This window comes from Mustela nivalis (assembly GCF_964662115.1).
Source record: "Mustela nivalis genome assembly, chromosome: 6".
Lineage (NCBI taxonomy): Eukaryota > Metazoa > Chordata > Mammalia > Carnivora > Mustelidae > Mustela > Mustela nivalis.
Window position 1 is genome coordinate 117,546,974 of NC_139025.1, and position 15,654 is coordinate 117,562,627.

General features: G+C 55.5%; 1 protein-coding gene across 5 annotated transcripts in view; it reads left to right on the plus strand.

Annotated features, from left to right (window-relative positions):
- LINGO1 (leucine rich repeat and Ig domain containing 1) overlaps positions 1-15,654 on the plus strand; it is a 190,066-nt gene that overhangs the window by 100,457 nt on the left and 73,955 nt on the right. For all 5 annotated transcript variants that reach the window (XM_082735962.1, XM_082735961.1, XM_082735960.1 and 2 more), the window contains one exon: positions 15,372-15,546. The gene's annotated coding sequence lies outside the window, so the exon portion shown is untranslated. The remainder of the gene's footprint in view (positions 1-15,371; positions 15,547-15,654) is intronic.

The window sequence follows — 15,654 nt, forward strand, 5'->3', positions numbered from 1 at the left end:
TGTTCACCATCCAGGACCCTGGAGGGGTTGCATAGGTGGGCTGAAAGGAGTCATGTTTGTGTGGGCGCCTCTCCCGGGAGCCACTCGGGACCATGCTGAATGCCTGGGATGGATTTGTGCAGAGATCGAGTGATAGGAGGGTTGGGCTTCATGGCTAAGTCTCCTTGACCAGACCACGGAGCCCTAGGGGCAGGGGCCCTGCCTGTCTCTAAGACAGGCTCATCTGAGGGCCGAGGTGTTTCCTCCCCTTCCCTGCTCCTCCTGGACGTCTGTCCCTTGGGCCTGCCCAGCGGATGGAGCAGGAGGTCCCAGGTGCTCACAACACGCATGGCCGTGGTTTGCTGCAGGCCCTGCTCTGCTCAGTCTCCAGTTGCCCTGTCTCCTGCAGGGGTCTGCATGGCATCCTAGCAAAGCCACCACCATGGGCACTGACCAAGGAACCAGAGCCATGCCTATTTGAGTGTCTGCGCTTGCCAACATCCTCTTCTGGGACTCCAGATATGGCTTCTGGGACTGCCTGGTGAAGCAGGGAGGGCACTCTCCCGTCTGTTCCTGAGTGATGAACCTCAGGGGGGATTCCTGTCCCCTGAGCACCTCCAATGTTCCAGGCACAGCAGCAAGGTAGCCATGGCCCCCTCCCTTGTGCAGCTCACAGGTTTTAGGGGTGAGGGTGGCAAATAATAAACAAGTAAACAAAGAGATGTATAATTGCAGGTTGTGACAAGTGGTACAAGGGAATGATAGAGAATGCAGAGGTGGGGGTGGCCCACTGAGACAGCGCGGTCTGGGAGGCAGTGTCTCATCCCATAATCAGATGGATGATGATGAGGAAGCTGTGTACAAGGAGGGGCGAGGAGCATTCCATGCCATTCCATTCCATTCCATTCCAAGCTACTGGGGGGTGTGTGTGGGGGGTGCACCTTCAAGGCAGAAGCCAGTGGCATGGGGAAGTTCTAGGGAGGGACAAGGGATTAGGGGGCACACATAGGCATGAGCCAGTTCATATGATGAAAGATTAATGCAGCAGTTTCTCCATGAGAAGATGGGAGAGCAGCAGTCCTCCTCAGAGCCAACTGTGACATTGGCCTGTGGTGTGAACTGGCCACAGTAGCTGGTGATTGGGTCAGGGCTCAGTGTGTGACCAGGGTCAGAGCTCCTGCAAGAGCAGGATCAGGGGTCAGTGTGGGAGCAGGATTGAGGTTCAGTGGGTGAGCAGGATCAGGGCTCAGTCTGGTTCTCTAAGTGGAGTCCCACCGGGGCAGGCTAAGTGCCCTCCTCAGCCACCCTCCCTCAGAGTTCTCAGTGCTCATCTCCCCCCATGGGGCTTATTATTTAGGTGCCCAAGACTGGAGTCATTTACTCTGGACCTTGATGTAAAAAGGCCAAAGTCCTGGCCAAGAATCTGGTCATAATGTCTGGTGCTCCTTCAGTTCTTGCCATGTACCAGACACTGTGTGTGTGTGTGTGTGTGTGTGTGTGTGTGTGTGTGTGTGTTATTCTCCCCATTTTATAGATCAGGAAACTGGAATTCAGAGGCGAAGGGACTTTCTGAGGTTAGCAAGCTAGTTAGGTGGCAGAACTAGGATAAATCTCTCTGCTTTCCCTTTTCCAGGCTCCCTCGGCACTCCTCCCTGGGGCAGAGAGGGGCTCTCTGCAGAGCTCTTCCTCCCCAGGTACCATATGGGAATCTTACTCCCTTTTCCATGTATACTGGGGGCTGTCAGTTGAGCCTTCCTCAGGCTAAAGCTCCCTGGGTAGGCCAGCTGGGCCCAAGGGTGAACTAGGAGACTTTCCTCCAATGTCCAAGGCATGTAAGCAGGTCCTATCCTCACAGGGGCTGGGAATAGGTGGGGCCTGTCCGTAGGGCCCCAGAAAGCCCAGGAGTTGGGCTTTGCCCCTTTGTTAGAAGGGAAGGGGAAGGGGGGCAGAGCAAGTGGAGGCATTTAGAAATCACGGTCCTGAATTTGAGAGGTTTGGAGGGTCCTTTCCAGTACCCCTGACATCATTCCTACAGGCATTTTCCTCTTCTGCCTCCAGGAAATAGTATGAAGAGGGCCATCCTGTGTCCTGGACACAGCCTGGACACCGCCTGGATACCTCATCCTACGAAGGAGTAACTGAGGGCCAGAGAGGACAGACACTTGTGCCAAGGCACATGGTATGTTAGTAGAGAAGAGGGACCAGCACCCCAGGGCCGATCCCTCACCGCCAGTGTTCCTAGATGTTCCCTCTCCCAGGCTCAAAGCTCATGGGTGAGCCCACAGAGCAATCATATTCTAACAGTGGGATTCTGAGCGCTGGACCAGCTGATCTCCTGGGGCTTCCTGACCCTTCTCAGACATTTATCAGTGATAAGAGTCTGCCCGTTTGTAAGTCATTTGGACAATTTCAGGGGGAAAGAAGTGGTCCAGAATTTAAGTTAAGTCCCAAGAGGGAGGGGATTGAGGGAGGGTTAGCCCCTTGTGTGGTTTACTTGCCCTGTGAGATGGAAACCCAGAGGCCTGTGAGGTGGACAGGCCCATGTTGTGTTCCAGCAAGGGCATCTGCAGCTCAGGGGGGTACAGTGATGGGCCTAGAGTTTTCCAACCTGGTTCTCACCCGCATCTGCCTGCTCCAAATCCAGTCCCCATGATGTACCCAGACTGGGGCATAGAGTAGAGAGGGCGAGAGTCCCCTGCCTTCAAGAAGCTGCTAGAGAATGAGATTTTAAGTCAGAAAAAAGTAAAAGGGAGGAAGAGCTTTATTAGTCCCGTGTGACTGATGGCAGCTGCGCGAGGGGCCCAGGAGAGATGAGCATAGCGAGAGCAGTGGGGAAGGCTGGGTGAAGTTTATTTAGGAGGAAGAGGGATTGATTGCCAAGGCTGTGTGTATAGGCCTGGGGCCAGGAGGTCCGTGGCCAAGAGCTGTCCAGTGCTGAACAAACCCGGGTGCATAAAGCTTGTCGGCAGTTCTTCCTGGGCACCTTGGAGAGTTCCTTCTTAGGCCGGAGCCTCAGTTTGCTTTTCTGGCAAATCAAGTGCTGATATTTGTACAGTGGCCTTGTTGAGAGGGTAAGGGAAGACCAGTGAGGATCATGCTGAGCTTGTAGCCTGGAGTTGATACAGGCTCTGGGCGGGGAGGCTTGTTTGGGACCTCACCACCTCCCTTAAGTGTCCAACGGCATTTAGGCCTGGATATCTCATGTTGCAGAGGGCACATGGGGACCAGAGAGGGAAAGACGCTCATGCCAAGAAACACAGTGTAGAGGAAGGGACCGTCCTCAGCGTTCTCTCTCCCACTGCCAGGACTCCTAGGTGGGCCTCACCCAGGCTCAGAAGCCTTATAGAAACTGAACACATCTGACGACTCGAAGGAATGATGCTCTACCCGCAGGGGTCCAGGCACTGTGACTTCTGTTTTTTTGGGCCTCCCTGACCCTCTCCCTGCACCAGCCTCAGCCCATTGGTGGCCTTGTCATAGTCTGGGCTGAGCTTCATCTCCCTTTAACCACACCCTCTTGCCCCCCGCCCCCGTCCTGCCCTGCCCTTGCAAAGGTTCTTCTCAAGCCCTGTTAGCCACATAAGGCCTTCTAGGTGCCCCATCTCACCTGGAAGATGGGATGATTTCAGGGAGGGGTGAGTGGGGCAGAGGGTTTCCAGCAGAGGGCTGCTGGAAGCCAAAGGAGAGACCTCTCTCACCCTCTCCTGCCTTATCTTCTCAAGCTGCCCAGGCCCCTGCCAGCCCTATGTATGGGACAACATGCAGCACTGGGTGTCAGGAAGAGTTTGCTCCTAAGAACCCCTTCTGTCCTGCTGAGAATGCTTTGTGTGCCCTCTACATTCAGCCCCATGAGCCCTTCTGGCCTTTCACACTTCCTGGTCCGTGAGGAACAGACAGCCTTAGGTGTGAGCCCCAGCTCAGTCATTCCCAGCTGTGACCTTGGGCAAGGGATCATACCCATGGAAACTTGTTTCCTCTTTAAGTGGGAATAATCATACCGGCCTGGGTTGGTGTGCAGTCCCAGCATAGACACACAGTGATGGCTGTGGCTGCTTTTCTCCTCATTCCTCTTCCTCCACTCCTGTCTGCTTCGAGCCCAAGAACTTCTGGAACCAGGCATATGGATGAGGTTGGTTCTGGGAAATCAGGAGGGGAGATGCTACAGGTTCCCCTGCACACTCAGCACCGTGTTTTGTACTCCGCAAGGGCCACGCTGAGCTGCTGTTGCAGACACAGTGTAGCCTCTGACCTTGCCGCCTCTGACCCGGGTCTGGAAGCGTCCATCCCGCAGCTCCCAGCCCCTTTCCACCCAGCTCAAGAGGGCCACTCAAAGTGATGCTGCCAACACTGGGAACTCACAGACTTTGGCCACCAGTGACACCCAACTTACCTGCAGCCCAAGGCCTAGACCCCAGTCGACCCTCCACAAGCCGATCCAAAGGGAGTCTGGGAGACGGGCGGGCTCAGCCTCATCTCTACCTCTATCTCTTGGGCTCCAAGTACTCACACAGAGCCCAACACAGACTTAGCATCCATGTGCTTTAGCTATTATTATTGGTAGTAGTAGTAAGAGGAGGAGTAAGAGGAAAAGGAGGAGGAGCAGGAGGAGGAGGACAATAGCAGTCCCATTTCATGGAAGAGTAAGGTGAGGCTCAGAGCAGTTAGAAGCCACCACCTCTGTGAAGCCTTCCAGGCTCTGCCCCTTCTTCCAGAAGTGGCTCCTCCTTCCTTTTGACTTATTTCAGTTTCTTTCCAGTGCTCTAACTTGGGCAGGGCACACAGTGGGGTGAATTCCAAGGTGGGGAAGGGGTAGGTTGGAAGAGCTCATAAGGCTCTGGGTGCTATCAGGAGGTCTGCAGCCAGAAGGCCCATTTACCCAGGGATCTTCCAGTTGGGTGTGCCCCAGCCCCAGCTCTCACTACCCCCCACTGGCTCTTCTGCCAGCTTGCCTGGTTGTCGCAGAGTCCTAACAGGTATGGTGAGAACCAGCCTCTTCCTCCCGCCACCCACGACGTTGGCCTCTGCCACGTCTGCATGTCAGCTCCCTGGGGCATCTGCTGTGTCCTCCTGTGGTTGTCCCATCTTCCTCTTAGCCCCTTCCAGCAGGCAAGATTCTGGTCATCTCTCATCACTACCAGCTGTTTAGCAGAAAAACGTAGGTCAGTAAAAGTTAATTGAGCAAAAGTGTGTGCCAGGCCCTGGGGATTCTGTGAGACTGGACTCCAAGAGGCCCTGCCAGCAGGGAGGGGAAGGGGACAGTCATCTGGGCCACCTCCTGGGCACTGGGCGCTGCTTTCCCTGCCTGAGCACCTGACAGGTGGGCCCTGCCTGGGCTTACTGATGAGAATAAGGCCCAGGGAAGTAGGGAGCCTGCTTGCAAGTGCTTGGCATGGGCGGGCTGGCCTTGGGGCTTCCACTGGGACCGAGAGTGCAGGAGCTGCTCCTGTGCCAACCCTGGTGGTCCCTTCAGTGGCAGCAGGCGCTGGAGGCCATTAGGCAGCTCTAGCCTTTTCCAGACATCTGGCTGGGCCCTTGGGAGCCTGCACTCTGGGGAGACTCTTAGTAACCCTTGAGCGCAGGGCAGCCTGAGGCCACTGCACGGGCTACCTGCTAGGGTGGTCGTGGGGCCTGCTCCTCCCTCCTGGGGTTCCCTGATCTCGCCTCCCTATAGCCACCTCAGGGGGCCCAGCCCTGCCCTGGGTCCTCCAGATCTCCCACTCTGACCCTTCTTTCTTTCTGGCCTGGCCTGTGTGTCCCGTTCTCCCTCTGGTGGGCCCGAAGGCCCTGCTGCTGTCTATGCCCTACCTGCCCTTTCCAGCCTGCAGAGGAGATTGGTGCTTTCCACCATGAACCTGCCTCCTCTCACTTCATACTTTCTCTCTGGCTTCCCACCCCATCTTGGAAGAAGGGGTGCTCCCACTGCAGACCAAGGCTCATTCCTGTCCCGACCCCCGAGCCAGCCCCCAGTGTCAGGCCTTCCCTTTCCACACCTCCTCTTCAGGTTTTGCTCCCAAGTTCTGGAGGCCATGAGTGCCCCGGGCTGGTGGCCATCCCCGGGCAGCCCCTCCGTCTCTTGGGCTATGACCCCAGCTCTCACCACTGGAGACTGGCTATAGCCATGGATGCACACTCATGCCGTGTGACCCTGGAACTTCCTGAGCAGCATTCCTGGGTCTGTTCATTCTGGGGAGTAGGTCAGAACAAGGCCTGGAACATAGCAGGTGCTCAATGAATTTTTGTTGAATTAGTGAACTAAGTAACTCATCCCTGGCTTCTCCGGCTCACCTGAGTGTTGTGTGATCAAAGCAGCTCTGGGATTTGGAAAGGTTTGCAACGTTTGACAGTGTGGTTTGGATGGGAGCACCGCTCAGGCCTGGTGGGACACTGCTGCTATCTTACCACCGTGTTAGAACCGCGGCCCTCACTCGGCAAGTCCCTCTTGTACCCTCCCCTCCTTTCAAGCCCTTGGCCTGCCTTGAGGCCCACCACCTCTCCCCTGCTCATTGCCATGGTCTTAACTTTTCACTGCTTCCTACCTTCTCCTGTGTCCTCCATCCTCAACCTGGGGGCAGGTGCAATGATATTTCTGGAGCACAGATTGGGGCCTGTCAAGCCCTGCTTAAAACCCTTCAAGCTGCTCATGGTTCTTGGGATAAGAGCTAACACCGTGTCTCTGCACATGAGGCCCTCCCCAGGGGAGAGGAGCTGTCTCCCTCTGCACCCATCGTTTGTGCCCCTGGGCATTGGCACAGGTCACCCCTCTGCCTGCAGAAACCTTCGTTCTGATGGTTTCAAACCCAGTTTGAAACTTCAAACTGGTTTCAAATTCAGTTGCTTTCAAACCCAGTTCCTTTTCCCTCAAGGCCCATCTCCAAGACCTTTCCCCTGAAAGCCTGGCTAGAACCCCATCCCTGGATTGGGGCCCCCCCTACCCTGTTTCCCCAGCAACTTGGGCTCTCACTCTTACACAGTCCCTGAGTCATTGTCTCTTATCTCCCTGTGGGCTCCCCCTACGCACTTGTCCCATTAGGACTGAACTGCCTGATGTAGGATCTTGGGAATTTTTGTACCTTCAGTTCACAGAAAGCGCTAGAGAGCATTTGCTGAATGAATCAATGAATGAATCAAGGAATAAGTTGCTGTCGCCTGCTGTGGGGACTCTGGGCTGGACCTCTGGGTCTATAGTGGGACGTGGGAGTGCAGGGCGGCCTCTAACTGCCCTCAGGGCGGCCTTCCTTTCTGATGTTTATTGGGATGTAGTCACTGGTTCTGGAATCACCCTCAGAACGGCCTTCCTGGCCTAGCCATGTGCCCCACAACAGCTGTATCTGCAGTGAGGGGTCCTACGCTGTCCTGGGGTTCCCAGCAGACCGAGAGTGGCAGGGGAATGCTGAAGAGCCAGGGTCTGCACCATCTCCCACCCAGCTCACAGTCCTCCTGCCCTATTCCCCACCTAGTGAGAGCTATTTGACCCTTATCCCCTCCCAGGTCAGCCCTGACCCTCTTGATCCCTAGGAGACCTCCAGGACTGAGCCTGCAGCACCGCAGCCCTGTGCAGGGAGCCCCGCACCAAGGTCCACGTTGGTGCTGCTCTGACCCAGCTCCAGCCCTGCCTTGGGCCCTGACAGTCCTGCGGACAATCTCCCCACCGCTTTGCTCTCGCGGACTCAGTTCCTGGGATTTCTGGCTTGCTGGCTCTGCTGCCCTGGTGCTGACTGCCTTGCCCTGAGTGTCACCTTCCAGGGGACCCAGCCCCTGTCTCCGAGCCTGCCAGATCTGGGCAGAGGTCTAGGTTCCCTGTCTGAGAAGGAGGCCATGCTGCCCCGGTCCGAGAATCCCTCGGGCTGGATTGTCCACAGGCACGTAATTACTTGACACTGGTGGGGAGCCCAGAAGGTGGGTTTCTGGGTTTCTGGCTGGTGGTGATACCCATGAGCAGGGTTCTTGAGGGAGTGTCTCCTGGAGGAGGTGCTGGTGCCCAGTGGGGAGTGAGGACGAGGAGGAGGCGACTTGGAGGGGGAGGTCCTCACCAGTGGGCAGAACAGCGTGAGTGAATTTGTCCTGGGTGCCCACTCTGCTGGGCTCTGGGCCAGTTTCAAGCCCTGCCCTGGTACAGCCTTCAGGTGGCTCTTATTAGCTCCATCTAAAAGATGGGGAAACGGAGGTTCAGAGAGGCCCTGGGACTGCCCCTGGGTCACCTGCTGTCACCAAGGCATTGTCAGTCCTCTACCCCAGGTCTGGCATCTTTTCAGGCTCCTAAGCGGAGGGAGTGAGGCAGAGTTTGAGGAAGAGGGGGAGGGAGGCTAGCACCCGCCAGGAGCGTCAAACAGCTGCTGACTGTGACTTTCCGGGGAGGGGGTGTGGGTGGGGGGCGGCTTTCTGAGTTGGTCCTGTTCTTCCCTCCCTCCCCCCTCCCGTGGGAGAACCCTCACGACAAGGAGAGGTTCCCGCCGCGCCCCCTCTCCTTGGAGAGGCCGGCAGTTTGCCTTTTCAGAGGATAATTCCCCATTATACAGAGATATTTAGCCTAATAGAAGCCGACAGATCATTCAGGGCAGTAATGTACTCCGGCTTCAAGCGCTTAGTTTCCTCAGCCTGAACTCTCAGATTAAAGGCTCCTAGCCTGCGCCCGCCCCACAACGATGCCTGTGACCTTGACTGCAGTGATGGGGTAGGTTTCTCCCTCCCTCTTTCCCTCCTCCTTCTTTGCCGGCTTCCTCCTCCCTCCCTTTCTCTCTCTTGGGGAAAAAAAAAAAAAAAGATATTTTCCTTCTTAAATATTCAGTCGAGAGGCTGTTGCTTAAACCCTGCACGCTCTGGGGACAGGCAGACTGCCCTGGGCTGCTGGCAGGGCGCGGGGACACCTGGCTTGGCCATATGGGGCCTGAGGGTGCGCTGTGTCCGGTGGGCAGTCTGGATGCTAGGGCCTCTAGCTGGGCGTGGGCTGGTGGGAGCTGGGTAGATGGCCTTGCCCAGGGCTAGGAATGGTTCCCCTACTCCCTCTGCCCGCGTCTCCCCCCAACCCCACCTCCAGGGTGGCCCCCAGGGGCCTGGCCCTGGACCCTCCATGAATGGGAGATGCCTAAGGCAGCAGGTTTCATCTGCTGCTCAGACCTGGATGTCGGGGAGGGATCCAGGGAACACTAGGGGCTGGATTTGAGGGACAGATGGCAGCAGAGTGGCTCTTGGTGGCTTTCATTGGTCACGAGGGTGGCTTCTAGAGCTGTCTCGTTCTGGCCCCTGCAGGATCCACCCGTCAGTTCATCCATCCGGTTGCCCTGTGTCTTTCCTTTGTCCTGCCTTCTCAACTCCTGTCCTCTGCTCACCAGGCTGCCGGTCAGAGCCCTGGGAGACTTCCCTGCCGGCCGCTGGGGGCACATAAAAGCGCCAGGTTTTGGATTCAGCTGGTCCTGGGTTCAAACCCTGACTCTGGGACTTACAAGCTGTTTCTTCTGTTCCATTTAATATTTTGAATTTGGCCAGGCTCCTTAACCCCTCTGAGCTTTCATTCCCTTTTACCTGGAAAGTAAAAGGATCCTGAGGGCTCAGGGCGTGCTGTGGTGAGGACTGGTACCAGGTGCGGCTGCCTCATGAGTCCCCTCCTCTGGATGCGCCCACCTCCCCCACCCAAACACTTTCTCTCCCTCTCTCTCGGCCCCTCTTGGCTAGGAAGAGGGAAGGTGGTCAGGAGGGGTACCTGGTAGGGTGGGCTCTGGTTCCCCTATTCACAAGCCCCCTGTGTAGGTGTGAGAAGAATGAGGCCAATGTGGAGGGACCCTTCTCCTCGAGTTCATTGCCTGGACAAAGCCTGAGGTCTGGATGCACGTCTGGTTTGAAGGACCCCATGTACGGGGCTGGGGCTGGATTTACTAGGGGAAGAGGCAGGGAGAATAGAGGAGCAGGGCCTGGGTGGCCTGGGAGGAAAAGCCGTCTGGGCTGGGATTCCCTCCCACATTCTAGGGGGATGAGCTTCTAACCATCAGGAATGAGGAGTCTTGGCAGCTAGATGAAACCCCAGGTGGTGGAGGGGTTTCTGCTCCTTCTGGGGCAAGGGTGGTGGGATGACCACTGGGGGTGCAGGAGGGGAAGACCGCTCCCCAGGTGCTGGGCTGTAGAAGGAATTTGGGGGCTGATGTGCTGTGGGAACTTGGGCTGGTCCCATTTCCTGATGTGGGCCTCAGTTGCTTCATCCTGTAAATGGGGTTAATCATCCTGCCCTGGGATGGGCAGAAGATCCAGTTAGAGAATATATGGGAATGTGCAGTGATCTATAATGTAGTACTAATTATTATTATTATGGTCATTACTTTCCTTTCCCTTTAGTCTCTGTGACACCCACTTTGATACACACAATCTAGCCCTGATTCACATGCTGATAGACTTAAAGAAACACATGGCTGAAAGCAGCTTCCCCATTTAGGGCAAAATCCCCATCATGGTTCCCAGACTTCTGCTTGCATGCTCCCAGGGACAGGGAGCTCACTACTCCTCATGATGGACAGAAATCTGTTTTCCTAGAAACTTTTTCTTTCACTGGGCTTAGCTCTGCTCTCTGGGCACATAACTGCTAGGTATCTTTGTCAGGGACCTAACATCCTGACAGGCCTTTTGAGACTCCCCCTGGGAACATGGGTTTCTGGCCCACCTCTTCCTGTCAAGGGCAGATTTCACATTATCAAAGACCTTCTAGACAGGTACACAGATGCCTGGGCATGGCTTTCTGGAAGTGGCTCCATTGTCTCCAAAGCTGAAGCAACAGGCTTACCTAGCCTCTACATCTCCTGGCCACCAGGAGCACAGAGTCCATGACCAGAGTCCATGGCCACTCTATGTAGTGATTCCTGGAGTTACTCACGGAGCTTACCCAGGTTCTGGTAACTCTGTCTTCTATACTGCGACCCATTCCTAGGGTTCATTGAAGGCTTTGAACAGGGGACCCTGCCTCTCTAGTTGACCCCTCTCAGGCTGGACCTACCTTTAAGGTTCCATCCTAGTCTCTGCCAAAAGTGTGTTCTGGCACGGCCAAGGACCAGCCCCTGCCCGTGCAAGGAGCCAGTGTGAGTTGCTCTCCCACGTTCTTGGACATGGTCATTTAGCTAACCACTGAGTGAGCTGGCCCATAGCTTTCTACCTCCTGTGTAAGGATGTCGCGGGGGCCTTGACCATGGCTGTCATGTCATCCTTTTGAACAACCAAGAGGGGACATGAGTATCCTGCAGGGTTCTTTGTAAGTGAACTCAAACTTGCCAGTGCCTTTCCTGTGTTCTTTGCAGCACTTCTAGAATTTATATTAGAGTGGATGGGGAGCTTACCAGTCTAAACCCCAGTTGGCTTTTTTGGCCCCCTTTTAAAACAAAAGGGAAGGATGCTAATATGTATAAATGCCAGTTCTTGACCTGTCTCATCCCACGGACCCTTCATCCCAGCCTCGTGTGGGAGGTGGTGGGGAAGATGAGGGGGCCAAGCCTGGGTGTGTGGGAGAACTTACCCAGGGTCCCACAGCTGGCAGGGGGTGGCGCAAGGGCTCCGGGCCAGCCCCACACCTTCTCGCGTCCCTGCCCCTCCCGTCTCTTTGGGCAATCTTCTCAGCCTGAGGGTGGAACTCAGTCTTGCTCCTTCCCACATGCCACACGCAGGACAGGATTGGACTTCCGATGCCTCAGGGGCATGTGAGCCTTGGCGGCGTGGGGGGTGGGACTGGCTCATCTGCGGTGTCATTTTCTAATCGTGTAAATTGTATGGGGGGTGGTGGTAAAAGCAGGACGGGTGTGTGTGGTGGGAGCTAGGAGTCATCCTTGGTTCCTTTCCTTACCTCCACTCCCTCGTATCCTGCGCCCCTGCCCACTGTGGAGGAGCTGGCCCTGCTCCCTCACGCATCCCCAATCCAGCTTGTCCTCCCTCACCTGGCCCCGGCCGTGTTGCCATGTGTTGGCAGCTGAGACAGTCATCCCACGGGCCCCTTGCTCCCGTGCCCTCTTCTTTAAAACCAGCCTCCACGCAGCAGCCCCAGGGAACTTTTCACAATGAAGAAGACCTCACAGCCTTTCCCTGGTGACTTTTCATCACACGGGAGGTGACGCCCAAGGCCTTGGCCTTGGTCCGTGAGGCCCTGCCCTCCCTCTGAGGCCTCATTTCTCACAGTTGTCCCCACCTCTGCCCACCTGCCAGGCCTAGTCTGCTCTCCTCAGAAACCCCAGGTGCCGGCCTCTGCTCTCCTCCTCCTGCCCAAGGCAAGACGGGTTCCCTATCCTGTAGGTATGAATTCAGGTGTGGCGTCTGCACAGAGGCCTTCCCTGACTCATCAGCTGGAGGAAGCCCTAGCCCCACCCCAGGACCTTGCTCTCACGTTACATGGCTTGATTTTCTTAATTGTACTTGTTGGCTCCCTTGCAATCACCTTCCTTGTTTATTCGCTTATCATCTGTGCCCCCCCTTCCTCACGAGAACACCACTGAATCCTCAGGCCCTAGAATATACCTAGCATACAGCAAGTGCTCAATAAATGTGTGGTGCAGAAATGAAAACAACACAGAAACAGGGAAAGGAGAAAGAGCAGATTATCTGATTGTGGATACAGTAGCAGTTAATGGTGTAATAATTGTGTGTGTGTGTGTGTGTGTGTGTGTGTGTGCGTGTGTGGGTAAGTTGGGAATCATCTGTTCCTTTAACGAGAAGGCTGGGCCTGAACCTGAAGCTCGACGTGCGTGAACATATTGGTCACGTGCGTGTACGCACACATGCGCGCACACATGGGTGTGTGTACACACTTGTATCCCTGTTGGGTAGCCTTGTGACCTCTGCTGAGGTCTTTCACCCCTCAGGCCTCAGTCGCTCCCCCTGTGGAATGGGGCTGCCTGGGGCGGGAGGCAGAGAGGCCTCTCGAGGTCAGTCCTGGCCAGTGGCGGGACCCCACAGGCAGTGTGCCCGCTGGCCTGCCGCGCTGTGCAGAGGGGGCCGGGAGGTGTTTATTGAAGTCCACCTCCACACAGGGCTGCTGCCCGCTGACCTCAGAGGTGAGGCTCTCACCCAGGCAGGGGGGAACGGTCCGGGCGACAGGAAGTGGGCAGAAAAGCCCGGAGACGTGAGCTCTGCTGCTGGGAGATGGATTATGTTCACAGTGGAGGTCTCTTGGAGGCATCAGGAGCTTGACCTTGGTATGTTTTCCTTTTGTGTGTGTGTGCTTGTTTTTTAAAGACATTTTGAGACATTCCTTTTATTCTTTGAACTTTTTTCTTTCAATTGCCACAAGAAGAATTTTTATGAAATTTAAAAGGGAAAATACACACACACACCTGTATTTTCACCCACCTCAGGCAACAACTGTTCTCTCTCTGCCTCCTTGCCCTTTTCCTGTGAAGACAATGCTGGAAACTTGCCTAACGTGTGGGGAGTACAAGGGGCCCTTGACCTTAGCTAACTGGTTTCATCTCCCCATACCTTGGTTTCCTTGTCAAAAAAAATAAATAAATAAAATAAAAATCAGGGCATCATAATTGCTCCTTCTTACACTTCTTGTGCAGATTACACGGGTCAATATCTAGAAAGTACTATGGAAGATGCTGGGCACTCGGTATGTAAATAAACAGAAAGGAAGGGGGCACCCATGATGCTGCCATCGTGGCTCAGAGAGGCTGTTGGGGAAGTCCAGCCTGAGGACCTCCGCTGCTCCCTGACCCCCTCCCTCCCCCATCCTCTCCGCTTTCTTGCTCAGTGTCGTTAGAGCTCCATGGCATTACCAGTCCTCGTGTTTATCCCACATAACGGCTGTGTAATATTCCGTCGAACAGAGGTGTCACGTGTCATTTCTTTTGTGGGATGTTTAGGCGGTTTCCAGTACTTTCCTGTTAAAATAACCCTTCTGTGAACACCTGTGTGCCCGGAGCCCTTCCCTCTGATGGATGATTTCCCCAGGCAACTTTAGGGACATGGATTGAAGCTGCTGGGTTGGGAGGATGGAAGGATGGGCCAGCGACCGGGCTAGGAGAGGTGGGTCCCTTCCAAGGGGGCCGACAGCCTGCTCCGGGGGCGGCAGCGATCCACTCCACGCGGCAGTCCTGAGCATGGTGGGAAAGGCAGGGCATGATAGGGATGAGCACTGGGGAAGGACACGAGGCCACCGGGTGTCGGGCTGTGGCACCAGGAGCTGGAGGAACGAGGCTCTGCTTTGGCCTTCGTGTCTCTGTCAATCACTCACACACTCTGTATGACTTTGAGACTGTATGACCTTGTTCTCTCTGTGGACCTCAGTGTTCCTGGTGTGCTGTGTGCAGGGACTGGGCAAGTCTTGGTCCAGAGCTGCGCTGTTCCCTCTGTTTACCACTAGCCACCTGTGGCTATTTTGATTTAAATAAAAAGTAATTAAATAAAAATTTGAAATCAGTTTCTTAATCACACTGTCTACCTTGCAGAATCCAGTCATGACTAGTGGCTGTCACACTGGGCAGCTCAGCTACCCTTTGTTGCAGAAAGCTCTTGGACTGTGCTGGTTTAGAGACATTTCCAGAAATGCGATCAGTCCTAACGTGCTCTGGTTCGGGATTTCTGTCATCATGCCTTCTTACGGAACCAAGAAGAAGGCTGGCAGCCCTGAGCTCAGAGGACTCATCCAGGGCCTAACAAGGCTTCATGACTCTGCACAGGCCAGGACCTCTGGTAGCATCTAGAGTCTGAGATATCCATGCCCGTTTCTCTCCCCAGAGGTCCCAACATGACCTCTGAGAGAAGCTGGGCAAGAGTGTGGGCCCTGAGAGGGGTGGCCCCAACCAGGGACAGTGCCCAAGGGAGGCTGGCATGAAGACAGAGTCGGGGGGGGGTGGTCTCCTGATTCCTCAGGCGGGATGGCAGCTGGGATCTGTTGGAGCTGCTCTCTGCCCCCGCCTGAAACATCACTGGTTCCCTCAGGGAAAGCATTGTCCTCTCTAGGATTCTTTTAGAAGTCTGGACTAGAGAGCAGAGGAGATTGCCCTGCTCTGGCTGCCTCGGGCCCTAAGCCAGCTCTGGGCACCACCGGGAGAGGAGCCGGGAGAAGTGATTCCGCAGCACAAGGGCGAAGCTGCTTCTCTCCCCGCCAGCAGGCACATTTGGGCTGGCATCCCAGGGATTCCGGCCACACCTGCCCCCCACCTCTCCCTTCCTGTTAGAGGGAACCCCTCTTGCAGTTGCTGTTCTGCAGCCTGGAGGTGTCGCAGGGGAGGGACAGGTACGGGGCCAGGGTGCAGGGTGCAGTGAATAGGGGAAATAAGAGCAAGGTATGAGGGAATGAAGAGGAACTTGGCTGGCTTTGGTCTCACCTTTGCCACAGGGTAGCTGCCTTCTGCCCTACCCCCATGTCCACGAGCCCCTCTGTCCCCCTATAAGTCCTACTGCTCACTCTTGTTTCTCCTGTTTTTCAGGGATCCCATGGCCATGTCCTCGCTGCCTTGAGTCTGTGAGGCCATACAGCCTCCCACCTGCGTCTATAGGGCTCTGTCCCTGTGCAGCCCCTGGACCTGCTCCCAAGCCCACCCCTCAGCCCAGCCTGGGGACTCTGCAAGCTTTAGGATTCAGAGGGGCACAGTAGCAGTCACGGTAAGTGGCATCCCCTCTCTGCTTATTCCCTGGCTCCTGGGGATAGTCAGCTAAGACTTATTGGTCTCTGGAATAGGAAGGATACCTTTCTGAACACTGTGTCTGTCA